Source organism: Xenopus laevis, chromosome 2S (genome assembly GCF_017654675.1).
Source record: "Xenopus laevis strain J_2021 chromosome 2S, Xenopus_laevis_v10.1, whole genome shotgun sequence".
NCBI lineage: Eukaryota > Metazoa > Chordata > Amphibia > Anura > Pipidae > Xenopus > Xenopus laevis.
In genome coordinates, this window is record NC_054374.1 from 158,088,184 (window position 1) to 158,106,881 (window position 18,698).

Consider the following 18,698-nt stretch of genomic DNA (forward strand, 5'->3'; position numbering starts at 1 on the left):
GTCGGAAAGGGGTGCAGAGTGGATATCTGCTGTTCGAAAGGGGTGCACGGTGGATATCTGCTGATGGAAAGGGGTGCAGGGTGGATATTTGCTGTGTGGAACAGGTAGGTGGGTGCAGGGTGGATATCTACTATTGGAAAGGGGTGCAGAGTGGACATTTACTGTCGGAAAGGGGTGCGGAGTGGATATCTGCTGTTGGAAAGGGGCGCAGAGTTGACATTTACTGTTGGAAAGGGGTGCAGAGTGGATATTTACTGTTGGAAAGGGGTGCAGAGTGGATATCTGCTGTTGAAAAGGGGTGCAGGGTGGATATTTTTTGTTAGAAAGGGGTGCAGAGTGGATATTTGCTGTATTGAACATGTAATTGGGTGCAGGGTGGATATTTGCTTTTGGAAAGGGGTACAGAGTGGATAATTGCTGTATGGAACATGTAAGTGGGTGCAGGGTGGATATCTACTATTGGAAAGGGGTGCAGAGTGGACATTTACTGTCGGAAAGGGGTGCGGAGTGGATATCTGCTTTTGGAAAGGGGTGCAGAGTTGATATTTACTGTTGGAAAGGGGTGCAGAGTGGATATTTACTGTTGGAAAGGGGTGTGGAGTGAATATTTGCTGTATGGAACATGTAAGTGGGTGCAGGGTGGATATCTACTATTGGAAAGGGGTGCAGAGTGGACATTTACTGTCGGAAAGGGGTGCGGAGTGGATATCTGCTTTTGGAAAGGGGTGCAGAGTTGATATTTACTGTTGGAAAGGGGTGCGGAGTGAATATTTGCTGTATGGAACATGTAAGTGGGTGCAGGGTGGATATCTGCTGTTGGAAAGGGGTGAAGGGTGGATATCTTTTGAATGAAACATGTAAGGGGTGCAGGGTTTATATCTGGTCTGTGAGACGTGCTATGTTATATTCCTGTAGGTTATATTCCTGTATATATATAGCACACATACTGTTCATATACATTACTGTGTGTTCAATGTAATAGTATCAGTGCTGTGTATGCCGTTAGCTGTTTTAAGCCGTTATTACTACCCAGTGAAAAGAAATAGTAACGTGCCGAGGGTGCTGAGCGCAAGGTCACAGAATTGCTTTAATGACAAAAAAACAAAGGCGATTATTTGCTTTAGTGCGAGGGCCGAGGCGTACGCAGAAGTCTCATGTGGAACAGGCTGTGTTTTAAAGGCAACACATGACTGGGGACAAGTGTTTAGAAATACAAGGAACAGCTGAATATACAGCCAATTTGAATAATACAATAACAGCAGAAATAGGCAATTGCTTACAGGGAGACTGCAGGGTGGGTGGAACATGGCTCCCTAAACATTCCTTTCTCCCGGAATTTGCATTTATATCCCTGGCGCCTTTATTCCTTATGGCTAATAAATGTTCTCCATAGGGTTGTACCTATTGCACAGTAATTACTATGGCAGATCCCTGTCACAGAATGGATCTCCAATCCGCTGATTCTGCTGGCAGTTTGTATGTCCCAGCTGGTGTATCATAGCAGTTATTTGTGTCACCTTGCTTGGCTTCAATTATTGATTTCTCTCTCCTTACCCCCCTGATTGTGCCGCATACCATTAACCTTATCTGTGCGGCAGGGACCCCCTCCCCGACCAAGCTGGTGGGTCTGTCTATAAAAGCAATTTCACCATCTTCTCATGGCAATCTATTCCGTATCAATCTACATTTATCCTCGCACCAGGGGAGGTGGGTGCAGACCTATAGCTGTACTTAAAGAGATACTGTCATGGAAAAATATTTTTTTTCCAAAATGAATCAGTTAATAGAGCTGCTCCAGCAGAATTCTGCACTGAAATCCATTTCTCAAAAGAGCAAACAGATTTTTTTATATTCAATTTTGAAATCTGACATGGGGCTAGACATTTTGTCAATTTCCCAGTTGCCCCTGGTCATATGACTTGTGCTCTGATATACTTCAGTCACTCTTTACTGCTGTACTGCAAGTTGTAGTGATTTCACCCCCTCCCTTTTTTCCCCCAGCAGCCAAACAAAAGAACAATGGGAAGGTAACCAGATAGCAGCTCCCTAACACAAGATAACAGCTGCCTGGTAGATCTAAGAACAGCACTCAATAGTATAAACCCATGTCTCACTGAGACACTTTAATTTACATTGAGAAAGAAAAACAGCAGCCTGCCAGAAAGCATTTCTCTCCTAAAGTGCAGGCACAAGTCACATGACTTGGGGCAGCTGGGAAATTGCCAAAATGTCTAGCCCCATGTCAGATTTTTAAATTGAATATAAATAAATCTGTTTGCTCTTTTGAGAATTGGATTTCAGTGCAGAATTCTGCTGGAGTAGCACTATTAACTGATGCGTTTTGAAAACATTTTTTTTTCCCATGACAGTATCCCTTTAAACTACAACTCCCAGAATCCCTCTGTGGAGTTACAATTCAGCAGAGTTCCTAGCAGATGTATCAGAGCTCACTCAAATAACTGATTCCAGCACAAACAAAATCTAACAAAATAACTGCCTTTTGCACAAATCCTGCATGTAGAGAGACATGATGTCTGGTGATTTTAATAGAGTGAGCGCTGATACATCTTTAAGATATATTGGATCATTTATCTGACACCCAACTGCTGCATGAAGACAGAATGAGGAGAAACAGATGCTGAGAGAGGGATAGTGAACATAAACTTGATTATTTTCAGAAACGGTACAGAATTTGTAATTGATTGTATTTAGAAAGTTTCTTATTTCAGCATGCTGAAGCTTCTATTAAATTTTCCTTTTTGCAATAGTTCCCCATTAATATAATATGCCCTTTGTACTTTAATCCAGTGGGTACATGTGATGCAGCGCCGATTCTAATGAAGATGCCGCCTGAGGCGGCTCCTTAAATGCCGCCCCTCCCCTCGCAGAAACACTAGTGCGGAGAGCGCAACTGCGCTCTCTCGCACTAGTAAAGCCGAATTTCCGGTTTCAAAACCGGAAATTCGTCTCTTTAAAGTGACAGGAGCGGCTTTTTGCCGCCCCTGGAAACTCATCTGGCGCTGCCGCCTGAGGCGAGCGCCTCAGCTCGCCTCATTGGCGGAGCGCACCTGATGTGATGCTTTGTGCAACCCCCTGAGTCTAAATCAGCAGCCATGTTTTTTTGCTGGGGGTTACACCACCATTGAATGAATGCATCTAAGCCTCCATCTATCAGAGCTATAATAGAGTGTGTGTGTGTGAGACTCAGGAGGAGCAACCAATCAATGCACCCTGCTCCCGGCTATGGATTAATGGCACTGGCTCATCAATCAATAATTTAAAACACAATCTTGAGACACACACACAAAAAACGCTTTCTTATGTTAGGGCCCCCGGGGCCCACTGTTACACAGATCATCTCTCATATGAATGAAATCCCCAGTGTGACGCACCCAGTAGTAGTAATGGGATTGCGAAGCGACAGCAAATCACAACAAATGAAGCTCACGCTGTCAATTAAGGTCTAAGGTCGTTTTTTTTTTTTCATTTTGTCGAGGGAGAAGCTGCAACATATTCAGTATTTATGTCACCAACACAAGCAAATATCATCCTTCCCATACAGCAAAGCTTCCCAAACTGCCCGTTGGGGGTAATGGTTAGTGATGGGCGAATTTGGGGCATTTCACTTTTCAAAATTCATGAATTTCCTACGAAATTCGCAAAACAGTGAAAAATTTGCGAAACGGCGCTGACATCTAGTTTTTGCCGCCGGCGTCCGTTTTTTTGGCAGTGGATTCGTGAATTTATTCGCCCGGGGCGAATCGCTGGAATTTGCCGCAAATTCACGCCTGCCTAATAAATTCGCCCATCACTAGCAATGGTGGGTTCAAGCTGGAGGCGAATCAGGTTGTGATATTTACAATTAGTATTTGTTGCTTTGGACCATTTTAAATCTACAGCAAAGTCTGTATTACCGCTGCTGCCTTTTAGTGCTGGGGTCGTAAGTTCCATTCCAGCCAGGGCAGCTTTCCAGGTCCCCGTGAACCTTATTTTAGCTTATTAAAGCCTGAAATAGGGGCCAGGGGGGGTAAGGATGTAGCGCCCAGTGCAGGGGGCAGGTCTAAATCGAAGCGGTCCACCAGGTTTTTTTTTTCACAAAAATAGTTTTTTAGACAATAGGTTTTTAGATAAAAACAGTGCCTCTAGTGGTCAAATCATGAAACATGGTTGAACAGTGGTTTGTTTAGTAAATAATAACAACTCGCTGATGTGGCACTATTGTTTTATTACTCTGAGGTCAGTTATTTATTGCTCTACAGCTCCTTGCCCGATTGATATCTGGATGATTTTCAGTTCCAACTCGATCAGCCAGGCCCTCCTATCCGGATAGGGATTTAAAGGGGTCGTTCACCTTCAAACACTTTTTTTCAGTTCAGTTGGTTTCAGATGGTTCGCCAGAAATAAAGACTTTTTCCAATGACTTTCTATTTGTGACTATTTTTCTAATATGGAAGTGTACATTTTTCACATTCTAAAGCAGCTCTGGGGGGGGTCACCGACTATCTAACTGTTCAAAATGGATACATTTGTTGATACATTTGAGCAGAATCCCTGAGTTTCATTACAGGCAGCTGTTAGAATTGATACAATAGTTGCTCATACTCCACATGGATCCTACTGAGAAATGGATCAACTAAATGGAGCAAATTGTAACAGCTGCCAGGCTGAAACACTAGCGACACAGACATTAAACTTTAAACTTCAATTTTGGGAAACCAGTCAAAAATAAAAAATGGAAAATAATTGAAAAAAGTCTTTGTTTCTGGTGAACAGTTGAAAGGTGAACAACCTTTTTAAAGTGAATGGCATGGCAATTAGCCAATAGCTGATTGCTACATTGAAACCCCAGCCCCTGATGTCATGAACCCACTCCCAAAAAATCACCTGATCCAAAAAGGCTCAGTCCTCATACCCGCCCGCCCTTCACCAGGGCTGGATTTACATAGTAAGTGCCCCTAGGCCAACTACCGTACGTCACCCCTGTCCCTCCCCTTTATTCGTGCAAAATTTCATCATTGGGACCAGAGCAATGGGGATGTTTTTGAACCAATATGGGTGTGGTTGGGCAATATGCCACCCTCTTAAATCCTGCAACCCTGGACCCGGGTCTTGGTGGCCTTTCCACAAATCTGGGCCATACACCCCCACGAACACACACTGGCATGCCCCGGAGCACTGGGGAGAGTCTTGCCACAAATCTGGGGCTGGATGTAATCCACCCAGCCATTAATTTCATCGGACTTGCCCTTTGTCCATACCAGAACAGAAGAAGGTGGCAACCCTACTTTTGACCCGCTTAGGAGGGAAGAGTTGGCTCCAGTGTGTGCCTAGTGGTTTCTAATCTATATAACTGCTAATAAATGAATGTAGGCTTCAGCACATACAATTAATGAATTGGGTTGAATTTTCTTAAACATGGCTGTCCTTAGTCACAACTTGAACTTGAACCCTCTGTCAGGACCCAAGTGCACTGCAGTTTTGAGGGAGACCTTCAGTCTGCCATGCGTAAAACCACCATGATGATGATGATAAGTGCCTGGTACCGAAGCAGATCTGATTGTCTAGGATCAGGTCAAAGGGCATTTTCTCTCCATGTCGCCATAAGTGCTATAATCGAATGCAGAGCCCCCCAGCCTCCCACCGCACAGGAACGGCCTGACACACCATAAATAAAAGATGACAAAAATTCACAGCTCCAAAGCCAAAACCGCCCCCCATTACAGAGCAGCGGGATTCACACTTGCACCAGTCACACAAATCTCATAGATAAATGACAAGCAGCAACAGAAATCTTGGGTAGGCACAGAAACAGAGACTGGGTCTGTTAAACCTTCATTTGTATGTTCCCTTTATATTATTTACCTAACGGAAATACTAAGAGGCGAATCTATAAAAGCTTCACACTAGACTGAAAATCCTGTTTTGTTTCCTGATATATTGTATTGCTCTGGGACTCTCCAAAATCGCCAACCCCACCTCCAGTTTCAATACTTGCAGTTTCAGTCTTGCCAGAACTGCCATTGTATCCCAAGTTGGCTTCCCACAACCTTCATCAGGGACAAGAACACAATCAGAACTAAGGGGCAGATTTTAGATTTTTTGTGTACTTCAACTAGGGAACATTACAAATTCGATTCGAATTTGGAAAAAAATTGAAAATTCGAATATCGAAACTTATCATGTACTGTCTCTTTAAAAATTCAACTTCGACCATTCACCATCTAAAACCTGCCGAATTGCTGTTTTAGCCTATGGGGGACCTCCTAGAACCCATTTGGAGTCAATTGGTGGAAAAACTTTGAATCTAATTCGCTATTCCTTCGATTCCAAAGATTCCGCCAAATACAGACCTATTCGATCAAAAACTGACCTATTCGACCCAAAAGGAACTTTGACTTAATTATGGTTGATCTTTTTGAATTTGAATTTCAAAGTTTTTTTTCAATTTGAAATTCAATCCTCGACAAATATACTCCCAAGCGTTTTCACATTGGAGGTATTGGGAGTTTCAGTGGACTACTAATTGAAGTATCTGGGTAGGCCAGCTTTGTTGCCCTTCTCCCAGCATAGAGCATGAAAAAATGAAGCACCAAAGAAGCCGATTTTTCATCCGTTAATAAATAGAAATGTATTTAAGAATCATTAAAAATGGTCAAAGCATGCCCAGAAAATAATGTAGACTGCTCGCTTTACGAGTTTCGTGGCTACAGGCCACATCCTCAGAAGCTTCTCCACCACATATGCACATGAGGAGGGCCACGTGGCCCAGGACTAGGGGTGAGAGACAGAAGAGGTATGTGCCTGCCCCTAGTTCCGGCCATGACTGATAAGCAGTTATCCGTATATACTCGAATATAAGCCGACCCGAGTATAAGCCGAGGCACTTAATTTTACCTACAAAAACTGTGAAAACTTATTGACTCGAGTATAAGCCTAGACACAACTACAACAGAGGGTGTTATTCTTTCATATAACCAACAGAGGGCGCTGTGTGATATTGCAGTTTCTCCCCAAGCGAACTGTTGGTATAGGAATGATTAAAAGTGACTGCAATCTCAGCTACTGCCCACTGACTCGAGTATAAGTCGAGGTAGACTTTTTCAGCACATTTTGGATGCTAAAAAACTCGGCTTATACTCGAGTATATACGGTAAATATATATTTAAAAAATCATGAGGTCTTAAAATGATTTTACTTTGGGGACCCAATTATTTCTACTTATGTGTGCCACACTGCTGCTGCAGGTACAAAGTCCAAACTTTTCTGAAATAATAAGTCAGAAATCAGAATCAAGTATGGCTGGCCTCTCCCTTCTGCTTCACATTTCAGGCATGGCCAAATTTATTCTCAGATGGAGACCACCAGGAGCCTATAGGCAATTGGAGCTTCAGGCCACACCACTCACCCTTGTATTTTAAGCTCCTGCTGGAATTAGTCCAAATAAAATGATCCAGCATACTAAACTGTGACTGGGGTCAGGAGTTTCAACCAGAAAAGCACCATGAATCCCTATAAGTAAATATAATCTTCTAAGTGGGGATCCTATGTCCATGCTTGCTCTGATCAACGCATAATCTCCCACTAGCTGTGGACAATGCTGACTACATGTATCTTTTCGGGAAATTGATGAAAGCTCATGACCCTGTCCAGGTACCGTGGTGGTATTAGGGAACTCAGTATAAGAAGGTATATAGGAGGATTCCAGTACAATGCACGTTGCATTAATCTCTAGTGCAGTGGTTCCCAAAAATACAGGCTGGATCATTGGCAAAAGGGACTTTGTTGGGTTAGTCTTCTAGATACCCCTGCTTCCATAGATATTCTTGGAACTACTTTGGAATGGTTATTACACCAATGGTTTTTCACAGGGTTATGTTAAGGCAAGTGGTAGAGGTAGGGGACCTAATGTCTCTAATAGGGATTAAACCGAGAAAGTCCACCAGCCACTGCTTGAACATCACTACTTACATTTTATATTTAGTTCTCAAAAATTTGATCAGCAGAAGAATAGAAACCATAGGGGGCTCAGGTCCAAAGCTGGTTTCCCCTTATATTAAACTCCAAGGGGCCATGTAACACAATGATCTTGTTGCTTGGCAACTGAACTATCAGATCATTACACCATGGACATGGAAAGTCTCAGCTGCTTCAGAGGAACTCCATGCTCTCCGGCTATGACACAGACCCATCATACCTTTAATCTGATTTCCAGGATTTCCTAACAACCACACTCACTATGAGGTTTATCTGTAACAATCAAATCAATGTCAAGGCTTTTGATGTTCAGAAACACAGCATTACTTCTTTATTTCTCTTTAATTCATTTACCGGTGGGGGAAGAGAAGACTCTTTTGATAAAAAGCCATTAAATAAATTGCGGTGGTGCCGATTAATTGGCATGTTGGGGAAGGTTTTATGGGTGATGTGAGCTCATTTAATGTGTGTCCATGTGAGCCGGCTGTATGTGCTGAGCCATTGGCAGGATCACGCGTGACACATACTACGTCCCGTGTAGTAAAGGTTCTGCTAAAGGGTTATGTGCCCCAAAGGAATTTCCTTGTGCTACACTGTGCCATAATTGAGAGAACAATAGATACGAACCAGCTGTGTATTCCATGGAATTAGGGTAAAACATATCCCAAGGGAGCAGGCCAGACTGATTTGTCAGACGCTCAGACATAATGAGAAATATCAGGGAGGCTGACAGGGAGGGGAGGCGAGTGGGAAATGGGAAAGGTGAAAGGAAATGTGAGTAGAAAGATGTCAAAACATTCCGTGAGTGGTGTAAACACATGGCACTTATCCCCAGAATGATTTCGGGTAACGGTTTGCGCCTGCTGTTTCTCTGCCCCAGGATAGAGATGACTGTATGGAGAATTCCCTCGTTCCATCATAAGGTTGGATGTTGGATTATTCTACTATTTCATATAGAAAGGCTGGTTCAATAGGCTTCAGTAGGCTTTCCCATTGATTAACTGCAAAAAATATGTAGGCTATCCTTATATTTATAGCGATCTGGAATGCTGGGGACCTGGCGTTTTCCTATCATTTGGAGTAGACTTGACCTCTGCCTTGGGATACTGGATATACAACAAGTGTATTTAAAATTAAGAGTAAGAGAATGAAAACAAATATATATATATATTAGGAATGCACCAACTCCAATATTTTGGATTAGGCCGAACCACTAAATCTTTTGCGAAAGATTTGGCCGAATATCAGACTGCATATGCAAATAAGGGGTGGGAGGGAAAAACATTTTTTACTTCCTTGTTTTGTGACAAAAAGTCACACGATTTCCCTCCCTGCCCCTAATTTGCATATACAAATTAGGATTCGGATTGGCCGCGCAGAAGGATTTGGCCAAATCCAAATCCTGGTAAAAAAGGCAAAATACTAGTCAAATTCCAAACCGAATCCTGGATTCGGTGCATCCCTAATATATATACAGGTATGGGACCTGTTATCCAGAATGCTCGGGACCTGAGGTTTGCTGGATAAAAGATCTTTCCGTAGTTTGGATCTTCATACCTTAAGTCTACTAGAAAACCCATCAGGCTGGTTTTGCTTCCAATTTGAATTATTTGGATAAAATGGAGTCTATGGGAGACGGCCTTTCCGTAATTCTGAGCTATCTGGATAATGGGTTTTCAGCTAACGGATCCCATACCTTTATATCCAACATTTGCATTCATTATAGCATGGCCGCGGTCACATATGACTGTTATTGTCTTGCGGTCCAAAATCTGGATAATGGGTTTCATAGAATAGATACCTTTATCTGGACATCTCTACTTTTAAAAAGTATTTATTTATATTTTTGTCTATCTGTTTGAATATTTCCCATAGTGGCCCTAATTACTGAAAGACCCTTAATCTGAAGCCCCATCAGGGTCCTAGCATTGCAGATAAAAGACCTGTATTTCCATGTTTACTCTCATACTGAGCCATTCCTTTCACTCGCATACTACACGCATTGTACTACAAGTCTGGACACATCAGGGCTGTTTCAGTGATTAGTGATGGGCGAATATATTCGCCTGGCGCAAATTTGCGGCAAATTTCCACGTTTTGCCAGTGGCCAATAAACTCCCGAAACTCCAGTGAAAATTCGCCGGCGTCAGAAAATTTTGGACGCGCGTCCGAAAAGTCACCCGAGTCAGTGCGCGTCACTATTCAGACGCACATTGACTTTAACGCCGATTGATGCGAGCAACTTTTCTGACGTGCAGGCGTCAATTTTCTAGTTTCACAACTTTTTTGCAAAATTTTCGGCATTTGCAAAACGGGTGAAATTCTTTGACCTTTGAGCTAACTTTTCGTATAATGTAAAAAGTGATATTCTGAGACAATTTGCAATTGGTCATCATTTTTTATTTCTGCGTTTTGTTTTTTTAAATTATTTCACTTCTTGTTCAACAGCTCTCCAGTTTGGAATTTCAGTAGCTATCTGGTTGCTAGGGTCCAAATTACCTTAGCAGCCAGGGAGTGATTCGACTGAGATGACTGGTAGAGGAATAGGCAATATAATGAAACAATAACAAAAACTGTAGCCTCAATTGTTGGCGGCTGGGAGTCAGTGACCCCCACTTGAGAGATGGAAAGAAGAAGGCAAATAATTAAAAAACTATAAAAAAAAAAAATGTAAAATGAAGACCAATCGAAAAGTTGCTTAAAACTGGACATTCTATAACTAAAAGTTAATTTAAAGGTGAACCACACCTTTATTGGTAGTCCTGAGCAGAGGTGCCACTGGCACTCACTTACTGGTGCTCTCCATTGCACACTCATGCTGAGACCTGCAGCTCACAATCAGATGTTTGAATCATTAAAGGGCAAAGGTTAACAAATAGCAACTTAGACCCTACTTAATGTGGGGAGAACAGCACTCTCACTAGCACAGACAAATGTAGGGAATGTAGGGAACCCGATGCCTTGGGGAAAGGGAACTGCCTCATACATATTATATATAAATGGGCCTCCAGCAATGCTGCTGCACCAGCATCCCATGGTTTCCTTGGATAAAACTGCCCAGCTGAATGCCGAATATCATGCCGAATATCATGCATGTAAAACACAGCTACAGTCTCTGTCTCTAACCTCAGAGAATAATGAAAGAAAAGGGCAACTAGACCGACCCCTCTGCTCTTTCCTGGCTTGGCCAGCAAGCAGTTAACTGTCCCAGGGATCTTGCACTCCATGTTACAGCTCAATCTTTGTTTGACTCCCTTCCCTGCGCTTTCAGGTCAGGTAATAAGCAGAATAATGACAGAGTATATTTAGACTGCACCTAAGGCAATGGGACAGTTAAACACATTAAGGAATATCTTCTTGCTGCACTGTGCAACGGATTCGCCTTTTCGAGAAAAAGATTCAGGGGCGGAATTCTCTAGGGATTTACCTGCATGGGAATTAGTCCAAAAAAAGAGAAAGAAAAGGGCCCTTGAAAATTGAAGGCTGCTACCCCTAACCATCTCTACTCTATATTAAAGGAAAACTATACCCCCGAACAATGTAGGTCTCTATAAAAAGATATTGCATAAAACAGCTCATGTGTGAAACCCTGCTTCATGTAAATAAACCATATTCATAGTAATATACTATCTAGTAGTATGTGCCATTGGGTAATCATAAATAGAAAACTGCCATTTTAAAAAATAAGGGCCGCCCCCTGGGATCGTATGATTCACTGTGCGCACAAACATACCATACATGTTAGGTCACATGAGCCAATTAACAGACAGACTTCTGTCTTTTGCTCCCACACTTCTTCCTGTTACAGTTAGAGCTGCAGTATTTCTGGTCAGGTGATCTCTTCCTGTTACAGTTAGAGCTGCGGTATTTCTGGTCAGGTGATCTCTGAGGCAGCACACAGACCATCACAAAATGGTGGCTCAAGACAAGAGATGTAAAAGGGCAAGATTTACTTAAATATATATTCCAGTTTGGTAAGATTCTTTAATATGCCACTTAATATGATATAAACTATCTGTTGCTCAAGTATTCACTTTGGGGGTAAAGTTTCCTTTAAAGGGGTGGTTCAACTTTAAGTTAACTTTTAGCATGTTATAGAATGGCTAATTCTAAGCAACTTTTCAATTGGACTTAATTTTTTATTTTTTTAGAGATTTTTGTTAATTACTTGCCTTCTTCTTCTGACTTTTTCCAGCTTTCAAGTGGGGGGGGGGGGTCACTGACCCTTTCTAAAAAAACAAATGTTCTATAATATACTCCAAGCAACAAAATGTCTATGACTGAGACTATAGGAAAGGAGATTTCACCATCAGCATCATTCAAGGAGTTTCATTACTGTATTATGGAATTCCCTACCAGGTGAGAGATTGTTTGGTCAGATTCTAGGAACAAAGGGAATTAAGGATAATCATTTGTTAAACAATTAATGATCCAGGGAGCAAGGCTGCTGCCATCTTTGGAATGGAAAGGATATTTCCTCCCACCCCCAGGCTGAATTTACAGCTTTGTGTTGTTATATAAAGGTCACATTCAGCCTATCCACAGGATATAAAGCAGAAAAGGCACAGAGACATTTAAGCAGGAGAACAGCGCACACACATCGGGCACAGGAATAAAAACTGATGAAATAGACAAAATACATCACGGGCTGAGTATAATTTATGACAGTGGAGGTAATACATAAACCCCGGCCATAAAAGTTGATAACTAATCAATGCAGATCACCTTCCAGCCACAACATGATACATTCAGAAAGAAATATTATCCAGTTCCTGAACTAACTGTATGCGCCTGTTCTATTGTTTTCCCATTGACTCCATGTTTTTTTTCTTTATTTAAAATTAAATTAAAGGGCAAATTAAAATGTATTTTATTCCTTTCCCCCCTCATTCCCACTTGGTATATTCAAGCAGTATTTGGAGATCGTGGGCTCTGTTTCTGGACATGGGTTGACATTGACGTCAATGTGTGCCCTGTGCATAGGGATCCTCAACCATTTTTACCCGTAAGGAACATTCAAACGTAAAAAAGAGTTGGGAAGCAACAAAAGCATGAAAAATGTTCCTGGGGTGCCAAATAAGGACTGTGAATGGCCATTTGGTAGCCCCTATGTGGACTGGAAGTCTACAGAAGACTCTGTTTGGCAGTAAACCTGGTTTTTATGCAACTATACCTTACCTACGAGCCTGGAATTCAAAAAAAAGGAAACATTGAGGCCATTGGGAGCAACATCCAATGGTTGGTGAACAACATGTTACTCATGAGCCAATGGTTGGGGATCACTGATTTAGCACGAATACTCACCCACTGCCCAAAACTGCCAATGCTCATGTCTAACCAGGTCCCCTCCTCCAAAACAATATGTTAGTTAGGCAGAGACTGGCCACCAAATTGGCTGTATCACTTTTAGTAATCACATGGCCAAGATGACAGGTTGTGTATGTCTCTGCATTATACAAGGGCAAGTTAACCATTTTCCCTAAGAAAACAATTTGAGTTTGGGGTTGACCTGAGACACAAAGTGAAAGAATAAATTATAGGTAGCCATGCCTTGTTCATTGGATCCTTCTTGTGCAACCTAGACAGTCTTGATCCAACCTTGGGCAAAACATGATGTTGTACCACAACTAACTTTTGGGTCTCCCATTACCATGATCAGCCCCAGGAGAATGGACAGATATTATCCAATTTGGCCATTTGCATGGACAGCTACATAAGGTTTCTCTGCTAGCCCAGCCCAGCCCAGCCCAGCCCAGCCCAAATGATTGGATATTATGGAGTGAAAGTTGTGGCACTTCTCAAATCTGGACCAACATATTTCTCCCACTAATGTACCATTGGGAATTGGCACAGATCATATGATCTGTCAGGGCAGACTGGTTGTCTCTTCAAATTGGTTTCCAATGAGGTCACAATCTCTACAAACTGCCCAACCACATTGGAGGACAGTCTTAGTCACGTTCCGTGGCTCATTTCATCATTTAAAGATAGTAGCGTGTCTTCTATTGATACATCTGTTGGCTTGTTATGGCCCTTAAATAACATTTTTCCATAAAGCATGTGCTTTTTGGTTTGAAGGGGCTTGTTCTCTAGCACAGGGTAAATGTTTAACAGATTTGAAGATGAGCCTTTGGTGCAATGTATCTGTATCTCAATCACACATCAGCCTCACACTTATTCTCTCTCATTTTGATTGCTTGGACACGGCTCACAAAAGTCCCCTTTGCTCATATCTCCCATCTGCAATTTTTCCTTAATTTGGCTCCCTGAATCATCCATTTCTCGGAAAGCACCTCGTAACCTCCTGAAGTCACTTTTTTATACAGTTCAGTGATTTCCATCCCCGGTAATTTTACTATAGGTAAACAACGCCTCTGAGCTGGAGGTATCATTGGAGATCAAGCTTACTCTTTATTTGAGGAGTCGGGAGCCTGTGCTGATGTGCCATTTACTCACTGTAATAAAGTTTTATTTGTGTGGCTGAGATTAGCTAAAATGAATTTACATGTACCAGAGACAAAGAGCCGGGTTCTGATGATACCCTCAGAGACACATGCACGGCCAACAAGCAGATAAAGCTTCAGTATTACAATAAACATTACTCTCAGATCCATCTATCACGGGGGGATCACAGGCAATGTTATTTTTGCCAAACCCTTTGGACTCCACCAACGTGTACTATTTGACGTCAAGGATAATAACCCATAGCCAGTACTACAAATTTCCGTCATCCAAAAAGATCCAGATTACAGGAAGGCCGTCTCCCACAGACTCCATTTTAATTAAATATTTCAAAGGATTTCCTTTTTCTCTATAACAATGAAACAGTACTTCGTCCTAACTAATTGATCCCAATTGGAGGTAAAACAAGCCTATTGGTTTTAATTCATTTACAAATGTTTTTTTAGTAGACAGGTTAAAGTAAGGAATCCCTTATCTGGAAAACCCAAGGTCCCACGTATTCTGGATAACAGGCAGGCCCAGATTTGTGGCGAGGCCACATAGGCCCGGGCGGCAAAAAATAGGGACGGCATGCCACCCAGCCGCATTATGGGGACGGGTGCGTCCCCATTCAATTACACCAGCTGCGCCGGCGCTTTTTCACCGGTGCGCTGGGAAGGGGAAGTGTAGGGGGGCGCTAGGACCGCGCAGCCGCCTGGTCAAACCTCGCGGCCTAGGGGCGGCCGGCAAACAAATCCGGCGCTGATAACAGGTCCCTTACCGGTTCAGATATATACAATAAGACTATGGGGGTTATTTATTAAAGTCCGAATCCAAAAAAACTCGAAAAATTCAAGTTTTTTTTTAACTATTAAAAAAAGCCTCAAATTTTTCAAAAAGTTTTATACCAGAGAATGGAAAAAGTCAGAATCTGAAAATACTCCATCTCAGACCTGTCGAGGTTGGAAATAAGTCAGTGGGAAAGGTCCCTATCCTACAGACTATTTCAGGCTTTTTGGGGAAAGAATCCAAAAAATTCTGTCTTTTTACCCAATAAATATATATAGAGAGAGAGAGAGAGAGAGAGAGAGAGAGTAGGTGATACCTTTTATTGGCTGAGTAGATTAAAAATGTGAGCTTTTGGGACTACCTAGGACCCTGTTTCAAGAGGTTGAACTGTTTTACCAATATTTATGGAAATTGTATATAAATTAGGGCCTCACAGGGCCCATTTATGTCCTGGGCCCCCCTGCAGCCGCAGGGTCTGCTTCCTCTATAGTTACTTACGCCCCTGTTTTGATCTATGGCTAACACATTACAATACTCTACTATGCCTGTATTATCCTATAAAGCAAAGCTAGACTCATTATGGTATATACTGTATATTTGATTATTATTATTATTATTAATCCTTATTATGCAGAGAGTTTCCCTTAAGACCAACAGCCATACAAGACCCTATACCCCTACAGAGCTAACAAGGCAACAGTAGTGCTCAGGTCATTCTACATACACACACATTGCACCTAATTGGAGAGTCTGACTCAAGGCATTTATATACCAGACTCAAAGTTAATCTTCCTTTAAAGTCTCTGGTTACCATGACAATATTGCTTTTAAAAATAAAAAAAAAGGGGGGATAACATTTACATATGTTAAAATCAGCAATATTTAAAATCCTTATTATCATTTTTACTAAATGCACAATGTAAGCCAAATGACAGCACGTTGGCATTACAGGTATGGCATCCGTTATCCGGAAACCTGTTATCCAGAAAATTACAGAAAGGCCGTCTCCCATAGACTCCATTTTATCAAAATGATCCAAATTTTTAAAACTGATTTCCTTTAATAATAAAACATTACCTTGTACTTGATCCCAACTAAGATATAATTGGAAGCAAAACCAGACAATTGGGTTTATTTAATGTTTACATGATCTTAAGTTATGAAGATCCAAATTAGGGAAAGGTCCGTTATCCGGAAAACCCGAAGTCCCGAGCATTCTGGATAACACGCTATAGACATCTATAGAAAGGAGGTGGCCTTATAAATAAACCAATTGGATCTCTGTAACAATGAAACACTTAATACGGGACTCCAGATCTTCCTACATGGAAGTGTTCAGTTGACGTTCATTGGGGACCATACAAAAAGCAGATTTAATTACTGCAAAAGTCTCGGAAGCTAATAGCGACCAGTAACGAGGCACTAATCAATGTATAAACAACAGCTTTTCTGATTTGGTTCTCACAATAAATAAACGATACAGGCGAGTGAAGACGGATATCTATTGTAGAGTTCGAATAGAGACGGTGGTTCTTATATTAAGCCAAAAGACTGATCTGGTAATTAACTGGGACTCAACTGCTAATTAGGAGATTTGTCATTCATTGTTGGCAGGAGGCATCAAGTCGACAGAATTAATATTACACGTTTTAATAAATATGTTCACTGTGAGAGAGAAACTCATGCAGAAGGGGACAAATGGACTTGTGTGAATGAGTGGGAGAGCGGTTTATGGGGTCAAAAAGTGGGAACCCCTATACAAAATGTGTGACACCCTTCCCATGTGCCATTGATTCTAGCCCTTGCCCTTTACTTGAGCTCTTGCAGAAGTTTCTTTTTGCTGTTCTGCAGGGTAGGAAGTATGGGTGGGGTAGGGGAACAAGGGGGTTAATGAGGAGGAGTCAAAAATTCTGCGTTGGTCAGGACATAGAAACTAAATGTTCCTGTCCTTCCAAGAATGTTTTCCAATGTTGATAAAGATGCAAGCAGGTGCAAAGGTCAAGTTGTTCAAGTGTCTAAGGCATTTATGTAGTTGTACAACCCAACAAGTCCTTAAGCTACCAGTAGGCTACTCTCCCAGGGATCTGCCACCCTGTACTCAAACTTTTATGGCCTTCGCACAGATTGAGGCCACCAAGCAAGGTCAGAAGATGTATCTCAGTATAGGAAAATCCCTCTGGCAAAGTGCTCACGTGACTCTTTAGTTAGCCATATGGTGCAAACTGGTCCAATGATCAAGATGTCCAAGTGTCTAAGACATTATTTAGTTGCACGACCAAAAAAGTCCTCAAGTAGACTACCCTCCCAAGGATCTGCCATCCTAGAGTCAAACTCATAGATTGAGGCCACCAAGCAAGGTTAGAAGATGTATCTCAGTATAGGACACTCGCTCTGATAAAGTGATTATGTGATTCTTTAGTTAGCCCTATGGTACAAACAGGTCCAATGACCAAGTGTCTAAGACATTATTTAGTTGCACACCCAACAAGTCCTTAAGTAGACTACACTCCCAAGGATTTGCCACCCTAGAGTCAAACTCATAGATTGAGGCCAACGAGCAAGGTCAGAAGATGTATCTCAGTATAGGACAATCCCTCTGGCAAAGTGCTCATGTGATTCTTTAGTTAGCCATATGATGCAAACACGTCCAATGATCAAGATGTTCAAGTGTCTAAGTCATTATTTAGTTACACAACCGAAAAAGTCCTTAAAGAGGAAGTAAAGTCTAACATAGAATAAGGCTAGAAATGCTGTATTTTGTATACTAAACATAAACATGAACTTACTGCACCACAAGCCTAATCAAACAAGTGATTTATGCTTTCAAAGTTGGCCACAGGTGGTCACCATCTTGTAACTTTGTTAAACATCTTTGCGAGACTAAGACTGTGCACATGCTCAGTGTGGTCTGGGCTGCTTAGAGATCATCATAAATTATCAAAACAGGAAAACAAACAAAGTTGCTTGAGTTCTGCATGGCTGGGAAGTAAGGCGGTGGCTCTCCCTGCTGTTCATAAGTTTTCCCTGCAGAGCAGTTAGGGACCGTCTGACAATTCCTATCCACAGCAGTAAATGAAGGGAGAATTTCACTGCATACAGTCAGGTTTCTTATAAAAACGGTATATTGGAGTATAGGTTTCTTTTTCATTTAAGAAAGTAAAAATGGGATTTTATTTGTTTGCCTTTACATTAAAATAGCTTACACTCCCATGCACCTTAGAGTCAAACCTTTATAGCCTTCCCATAGATTAAGGCCACCAAGCAAAGTCAGACGATGTATCTCAATATGGGACATTCCCTCTAGTAAGTGCTCATATGACTCTTTAGTTAGACCTATGGTCCTTTATCTTCTGTAATCTTAGGCCTGTACACATTGTTTCCTCAAATAAAGGGAAATAATTAGCTGATTACCAATATAAAATGCACATTGAGACAAACTGGATGCATAGCACATCCTGAGATAAATGAAGGCTCTGCAGAACAAATTGTGCATA